Below are 8,240 nucleotides of genomic sequence, written 5' to 3' on the forward strand. Positions count from 1 at the left end.
AACTGAAATACATGTATTTGTTCTTACTGAGATTATGCTCAAGATGGAATGCTGTTACTAGTTTAACTCTTCACAGACTAAGTCAAAATTAAAAGCCAAAATGCCTTGTGAGGAGTACAAGAGCAACAAATGGAAAATGAATGTGCTTCTTGTCTGTACCTTGTTTTGCTTCCAAAAATGCCTTGTGCTCTTATGTGCAGGCCTGTGTGGTTGCTTGATGAAGGTCAGTGCTTGACTTGAAGTTTGTAATGGTGCTGCAAGTGTATATATAGGTGGGCTTCTCCTTTACTTGAGGACTGTTTCGACTGACTGCTAGGGAAGCTAAAGCATGCCAAAGTAACCAGGAAAATACATTTTATATCTTCTTTATCTCAAGGACCTAGGCATCCCAGGCTTTCAATCACTCCCTTGTGATTGTACATAACTAAAATGAGACTTTATTTTTCAGGGAACAAACTACTGCACTGCCATCTCCTTGTGAGTGGGACTGGGAGCACAGCTGTACGTCACGCCCAAAGTATTTCACTGCAAACAGACCAAAACTCTCAAAAATCAACATTCCTCACAAGGTACTGGTCAAGTTACGTCAGCTAGAATCACTCATTAGTTTGAAACGATAATTTTTTGTTGTGTGCTGTTTATATTGTTCATTCTTTTAGCTATGTTTTAAAAGGTTTTGCGAAGCTATATTCAACAGAGTAATACATGAAATAGAACTAGTTCTTCTGGATTTCTCTAGTGACTTAGGATGAACACATACAGGTTCACTGAGAGCTTGATGTATTAGAAGACTGAAGAGGAGAGACTTGTGCAGTGAACTGTGCTAAAATTATGCAAATAATCATGCACAGGCCTGGACTAGTTCGTCTCTTTGCTAAACATTGGAAAAGAATGGATTTATTCTATGGTGTCTTCAGCAAATATAAATATTCAGCATGTGTTTGGGAATAAATAAATTACTTTAAGCACAAAGGGTAGTCTTAATGGGAATTGCTTAGTGACTCAGTACTGAGTCCTGAGAAACAAAATAGCCACACACAGAGAGAGTTGTTTTGCTGCATATTTTTGTATAGTACATCATTAAGGTAAATATAACCCTTCTGGTGTCATAACCTTGCAATTGAAACCTTTTCTCAAGTGCTTTCAGAGAGAATATGAAAAGTGTGCTTAGTTTTTTTCTAAGTCATTAGCAGATGGCAATTTTAAGAGAGCAAATGATCTTTATACTGGTATTGCAAAACTAAAAACTGACTTAATTTTCACTGTTGAGAGTTGGATAGCTACAGGTGGTTTAGTAATTTATTTGGAGATGTGGGCATCAGCTGTGACATACATAGGTCGCTTTAAAAGTAATGCCTTTGATTTTTTTGCTGTGGAAACTGCGAAAAGAACACAATAACACTGTAAAGTAAATACAAAACATTTTTCGACATATTCAGCACCATTAGCCATGCATTTTTGCCAGCAATAAGCAATGGCCTGCATGCCATGCTCATAAAAATCTGCACGGCCATAATGTTGTTTGTCTTGTCCACTGCTTCACTGCGCTCACACCCACTGTTTAGTCTCCATAGACATTCAGCAAGCGTTGGTAAATGTATTGGGTGCCATTTTTTTCTGCACGGAGGAATTCAGTGACAGACTTTTGCCTCATCTGCACTTCTGTGCCAGATGTTGTTCTGTCAGAGTGCCCCTCTGTTGCCATCTGTCACACTCAACAACATGTAATGGAATGCTGGTGGGAAAGAGCATCTCCACTGCCATAGCACCAACATCCATCTCTGACACTGTGGTCCAACGTAATCTAACAGGAGGCAGTATTTTCAGAATAGTCCTGATATTTAACCAAAGATGATACTCTAAAGACATCATAGAAAGGCCAAGAAAAAAATAAGATGCCATTATATAAAATAACAAACAAGCAAGCCCCGTTTTCATAGGAAGCTGTGTGGCAGAAAATATGATGTGAGAATGTCAGTGAAGTGTAGATAGGCAGGAATGTCCCAGCTGGACTCTCTAGGAGACTCTCTAGCAATGTTTCCTTGATTTGAAAAACTTTGATGTTGTGTGCTATGCAAACCTTACATCAGGGAATTTGGATACTAGCAAGCCCAACTCAGTGCAGAATTCCAAGGTCACTTATATATTAGAAAAAGATGCTTCAGAAGTTATGTCCAGCCACCCAGCTTGAGACCTACCAAGAATTGTGGGACTGGCAGGTGAATGATTAAGGTGGCTGAGTCCATCTGCTTTCTCTCTGATGGCTCTGCTCTCTATTCTCCCTTGCACTCTCAGCAGCTGATTTCAATCTTTCCTGAAGAGGAACACCAGAAGTAGGTAGAGAGCTCTAAGCTAGGTCCCTACTATTACTGAATAAGGCTGCAGAACTGCTTTGTTTCTTAGCAAACTCTTCAGGAAGTTTGCCAGTATAAATAAGGTAGGAAGAGTCAGAACTTTGAAGCAGAGCTTTAGTGCTCTGAAGGACTAATTTGGCTGAAGATCTGCTATCTGGAGCTTTGTTTTTTAAATTAACCTCTGTATTAGGAAAAAAGCAAAGAATGTTCTGCATATATTACATTTTGTGCATTCTCCATATTCTTTTGTATTTTCTAAATATGTGTAATGATCTCCATGAGAATGAGATCTTTGTTTTCTTTACTGTGCTATCTTAATTAATTTGTGCTGTAAGAATTGATTACCATGGTAGTTCTTGATGTTGTAAGGGCTTGTCTTGTGAGGGAGGGCAAATAAATTGCTAAAAACAGAATATTGTTTCACTGCTTTGCAAGGAGCAGTCAGGAAACATAAAGGAAAAAGGAATGACTGAGATATAAGCAAAATGAATGTTCAACCAGATTGTGCCCATGTCACTCCTGCATAAAATGGATGCGTTCAATATAAAGAAGAGGTCCTTTTGAGTCTTGATAAGCACTTATGTATGATATTTGAGGAGAAAAATAGTGCAAACTTGTTGGGATTTGTTTTAATTTTTTTTTCTAATAAGTTTTTATAGCTTCTAAAATTAATCGACCAGAAAGTGTGTGTGCTACAGGAAGTTGTTAAATTTTACTTACTCTGCTGGTGAATTGATTTTTATCATGAGAGAAAGGATTTAGCAAGAATTCTACCTGAAATCTCTGTCTCACATTCTATATTTTGTCCCACTATCACATTTGGTTATCAGTACTTTTCAAGATACTGCTATGCAGTTTAAAACATTGCAGATGCAAATGTGCTTAGAATAAACATGTTTAGGATAGATAGAGGCTATATTTATTTATTCTCTCCACTATCATTTTATCTTACTGCTGGTTATCAAATACTTCAGCTTGTTCTTGTGCTGCTGTTTTGTTTTTGATTTTATTTATCAAAAAATAAAGGGAGAGAGCATAGAGATGCTAGCTATCTTTATGCTAATCTATAACGAAATTCACACTTTCTTTGCAAAGATATAGCAACATGAAACAAACAGTGTCTTGATGTTTTTCAGCAGAATAAAGCTTTGAAATCTTTGTGTGAGATCTCGTAGACCAAAAAGATTCAAAACTATTGAGAAAAATATGCTATATATTTCAGTCTTTCCTACAATTTATTCCTGTAGAGCTCTTCCTAAGTTGTTCATCATATAGCATCTGCCACAATATACTTTTCCCTACTTTTGTGAATACAAAATTTATTAGCTTAGAATTGTGCAGCTTCGCAGTCCAAATCTAACATTATCATTTGTGAAATATCTAAATCTTTATGCCTAGGTTGTGAAAAATAAATTAAAAAAAATAAAATCCCTTGTAAAGGTCAAAGGATGTGGTCAGGTGAGCCATAAAGAGGTTTGTACTGGTTATTAAATCAGAAAAAATACACGTGAAGTATGGGATATGTTTATACTGGGCTGTGTTTCTTACAGGGAAACCTTTGCTTTCTAAATTAACAAACTGGAAATTACTGCTTTTAGATACAGAAAGTATGTGCATCCTACAGGGCAATATTACAGACTCTACAAGCTGCATATCAAAATCTTTTTGCAGTGTATCACAAGCTGTACTTTGGAAGCAGAGACAAGGGGCAAGATGATGAATGTGATGCCTGGCTTTGAGCTGGCACTGCCACTTGAGTCATGCGGTAGCTCAGGAATGACGGAATCATTCATGGGGAAAGGAACCTGAAGAGGTTTCTAGCCCAGCTTCTTCACCAGCCTGAGTTCACTGGGTTGCTTGGGCCTTTACCCAGCTGGGGTTCAGAAAGCTTCAAGGTCAGAGACAGTAGAGCTTCTCTGGATCTGTGACTTGGCTTTTTCAGTCCCTCCAAGACAGATTAAGATTACTGTACCATTCACGTGCCTTCACTGCAGTGTAGAACTGCAGTGTTTGAACCATATAGAAGCCCTGAGCAGTTAGAGAGTCAGAGGTCAGCTACCTACACATCCTCTAATCCTGAAGGTTGAGTCTGTTAGGGCCTAGCTCGCTATATAAGGAAGCAGACATAATTGGATTTATGAATCATTTAAGTAGGACTGGGCTGACTGATTTGTGTAATTTTGCAGGCTGATGACAAAAAGCAGTCTAAAGAGATTGTAAGGGAAAGGGGAAAGGCTGTTTGGCAACGTGGTATTTTTAGAAACTTCTACAGTGCTTTTCATCAGAAGATCATGAACACTTGCTTAGAAACAAAAGCAAAACTGATGTTTGTATTCAGACAGTTCAACAGCTGGACTAGCAACCTACATTCCCGATCTCTTACTGAAATCAGTTCCCAGTTCTGTAAAGTTACTAGTGCTGTCTAGCACTGTAAGTGTTAAATTCCAGCATTTAAAAGATAACTAATTAGGTGTGATAGTCAGAGGAACTAGTTAAAAAGCTCAATTAGAGATGTGGATGGGGCAGGAAGAGGCAGAGAGCACCTGCATCACAGCGCTGTGCTGCAGGCAAATTGCTGAACAGCCTTGCTTGGTTGGCAGGAGTAACCATGAGAGGCAACTGCATGTTTAAATTTGCATCCCATAGTGCAGTGTTAAATGAATAGTGGCTCCACTGGTGCTGGAAACAGCACAACGACTGCATTCACAGTAGCATTAGATAATTTATGGAATACATCTGAGGTTTTACATGACTCAAGCTGCAGCAAGCTCTCTCTTTAAATTAACTAATCTACGTGGACTGCTGCAAACGGTGTCTGCCTTGATTAGTTAAGCTGAAAGACTCAAAGGGAAATGTTATCACTGCAAATTATTTGCTTGCATGCATGCATCTTACACAGTTAATGATGATAAGATATTCCACGAAAGTTCATCATAAAATCTCTAAACATCTACATAACGTTTCATGAAATCCCTGAATGTAATACTGCTCTGTACAGTTATTGCACGTGCACAGCAGCAGTCCCTAAACACTTAGGAGGACAGAGCTGCACATTTTTAGCCCAGTTCTTATGGTTTTGACATTATACTGGTAACCAGACTTTTGTCTCCATGGAACAGTATCCTTTGAAAGACTGGCTTCAATTGTACCTGCATCTTCCTTTTCAAAGGGAGGGAGTGAAAACTGAAGGCAGCACTTCCTTCAGACACTCACTCTTGGGTATGTGGAGACCTGCACAGGCAGAACAGACCATCCTGTTGAGGCTCTGGCCCCTTTTCGGCTTTGCTGCTGTCCCAGACAAGTTTTGGCTAGATTGTGGATCTTCTATGTTAGTCATTTCATAATCCACTGGGCAGTGTCTTGTTGCCTTCTTTACCTAATCTAAGATGTATCTGATTATTCACTTAAAGATGTGCTTGTGTGAGCTGTATTTCAGGAGGTTCTTTTATTACCCCTGCCCCCCTTTTCATCTCTACAGCTTGCAAGGCAAGAGAATAGGGATGCTGACCTTTAATGCTATAAGGTGAATTGGGTACCTTAGTTACCTGCTCTCCTTTTCCTCCAGGAATTATGTAATCTGCAGTGTTAGAGATGCTCTTGCAGCTCTTGTCATGGTCTGACTGCTGTATTTTATTCTTCCACTTCTGTTTTCATTGGCATCATCCTCCCCTCTTAAGGCCAAACAATGTATCTGCATTGGGATGATAGCTTGGTCAAAGGCAAGAAGTACCCCAAAAGGGCCTTAAAGTCTGTTTTCTTTTCTGCAGACCAACTGCAGGATGAGTAACTTGTAAATTGTGATTGCGCTGATTGTCACATCAATCTGTCACATTGTTATGAGCATCTGGAAACTTTGCCAAGCTCAAGTGTGAGTCTGAGCATCAGGAATCATGGCTCAGGTTTTCAGGAGGCAATCTGCCTGTTGTGATGGACTAGCTGTTTGGCTTGAAAAAATAAATAAAAAAAGCAGAAAAAGTTACATTCCCACTGTGCTTTCATGGGGAAACATAGGAAATAAAAGCCCAAATGAATTGTTTTCCACGTGTTATTACAGGAAAGTGAATGGAAATAAACTGATAGGCACTTCCTAGGTGATGACTTGTGTTAAGGAATTAAAAACAAGTCTATTTTGCTTGAATTACCATGGTCAGTTCCTGCATCAGTGCTGCGTTTACCTCAGGCTAGCTAAGTATGTTAACCTTGGCTGCAGCCTTAAAGGTTAGGAAGCACAGTCTGATAACCTCAAAGTTAGTGATAACACCATGTGGCTCTGATAAGGTCACAAAACTTGCTTAAACAAGGCTTTAGGCCAAATCACAGCTCTTGACTGAAATGAGAAGTAATCCTCCTCTGTCTTGCATGGGATAAGTTTAGATTGCTCCAACAGGTGCTATCTGCACTCCACAGAAGGCTGCATCAAAAGGGGAGGCTGGGAATGCTGGACCTTCTTCCTCTGCCAGGGCCTTTGGGAGGGAGGTGGTTGCAGGAGGCTAGTTCTCTACACTTTGCAGCCACTAACTTAGTATCTGCATGTTAAGAGAATGCATTAGTGGGGATCTGTTGACTTATCCTTTCCCTATTTCATTTGGTGTATGGCAACTGCTCTCTTAAGAATAACGAGAAGAAAAAAAACACTGCTCTGAGACTGAAAAACAAAAATTATTCTTGCTTTTAAAACTATCTTCTCACATGCAGCAAAATCCTACTGTATCTTAGCAAAGCAAAAAGTGGACCATGTTGTTTTCGTCATGTCCTTTCTACTCAGGGAGGTGAGCAGTGGGCAGTCTTTCTCTGCTGAAGCAGTCGCAAAGTATCATGTACTGATATTCCCAGACTGCGCTGGCTCCTTGAAAGGATGTCTTCCATTTCAGAGAAGCACAGAAGTGCTCAGCACTGCCTAGCATGGCAGCTGGTTTGCCTTGCCCTGCTGTCCCTCATTTAGCTTAGTTGAGGCCAGATGCTATTATAGCATCTCAGTCTACGGAATGTCATTTATAAGAAGACACTGGCTTCTGTGCTTTAACTTTCCTAGTGGTCTTTATGTTTCACTATACACCAGGCTGCTAGTATTGCAACAAAAGTTGGACGCCTTATAAAACTGTGGGGAGAAATGAGATGAAAGTTTATGGTTTGGCATTTTTCTGAATCTTTCTCTCCGAGTTTGAGAGCAGGCCATACAAAGTAATGTACTGTTTGGCTTCTTTTTTAAATGCTATGGCATAAGAAAGTTTTTCCTTGTCAGTTCCTCCTTGTTCTATATTTCTTCTGTCCAATAGAAGATTCCAATATTAACTTATCCACCCCAAATAAAGGAAGCCATGGGAAAGCCACCGGGAAGACAGTGGCACCATGGAAAGAAACTGCATTTAACACAACCGTATGGTTGAACTTCTGCCAGTGTGCTTCTTTGTGCTTTTTGTGCCCAGTCATTTCTTCTAGTCTCTGCCAATACAGTCACCTCTACACTACTGCTGTGTAATGGCCTCAAAACCAAGATGCCTCTGAATTAACTGCAGCACTGTTGAGTTGGAGACAGAAGAGAAAATCCTGCTGGTTGTCGGGAAGGCACCTGATGGAGGCTGAGGGCTTGGGAAATCGTCAGATATGTGTGGCCGTTCCTTCTGACACCGCACAGACCAAGAAGGCAGAGGAGTTGGGTACCTTTCTGCCGGGTGATGCTGCAGGTGCCATCCCACAGTTCCTGACTGCTTCAGAGATCCCGCCCAGGGCATCTCCCTGGTTTATCCCGTGACAGGCGTCAGCTACTAGCCACTGCCAAGGGCAAGAAGACAAGAAATATTTTTGTAAACGGAGAATAACAATTCTTTTCATCCCCGAGAGAAATCTCCTCGCCTCCCCGGAGCCTCCGCAGCCGGATTGGCTGTG

The 8,240-nt window shown here is 40.3% G+C and overlaps 1 protein-coding gene and 1 long non-coding RNA gene across 2 annotated transcripts in view; one reads left to right on the forward strand and one right to left on the reverse strand.

Moving 5' to 3' along the window:
* The first annotated feature begins 448 nt into the window (after positions 1-448).
* Positions 449-8,240, forward strand: part of TJP2 (tight junction protein 2) — a 52,268-nt gene continuing 44,476 nt past the window's right edge. Inside the window, exon 1 of the mRNA XM_010725719.3 lies at positions 449-569. The gene's annotated coding sequence lies outside the window, so the exon portion shown is untranslated. The remainder of the gene's footprint in view (positions 570-8,240) is intronic.
* Positions 1,778-8,223, reverse strand: LOC109363978. Its single transcript, XR_002109917.2, has 3 exons — positions 8,016-8,223; positions 5,900-6,045; positions 1,778-2,314 (listed from the first exon to the last, which is right to left on the reverse strand). It is a non-coding gene; the product is annotated as an uncharacterized LOC109363978 (long non-coding RNA).

Source organism: Meleagris gallopavo, chromosome Z (assembly GCF_000146605.3).
Source record: "Meleagris gallopavo isolate NT-WF06-2002-E0010 breed Aviagen turkey brand Nicholas breeding stock chromosome Z, Turkey_5.1, whole genome shotgun sequence".
In the NCBI taxonomy this organism is placed as follows: domain Eukaryota; kingdom Metazoa; phylum Chordata; class Aves; order Galliformes; family Phasianidae; genus Meleagris; species Meleagris gallopavo.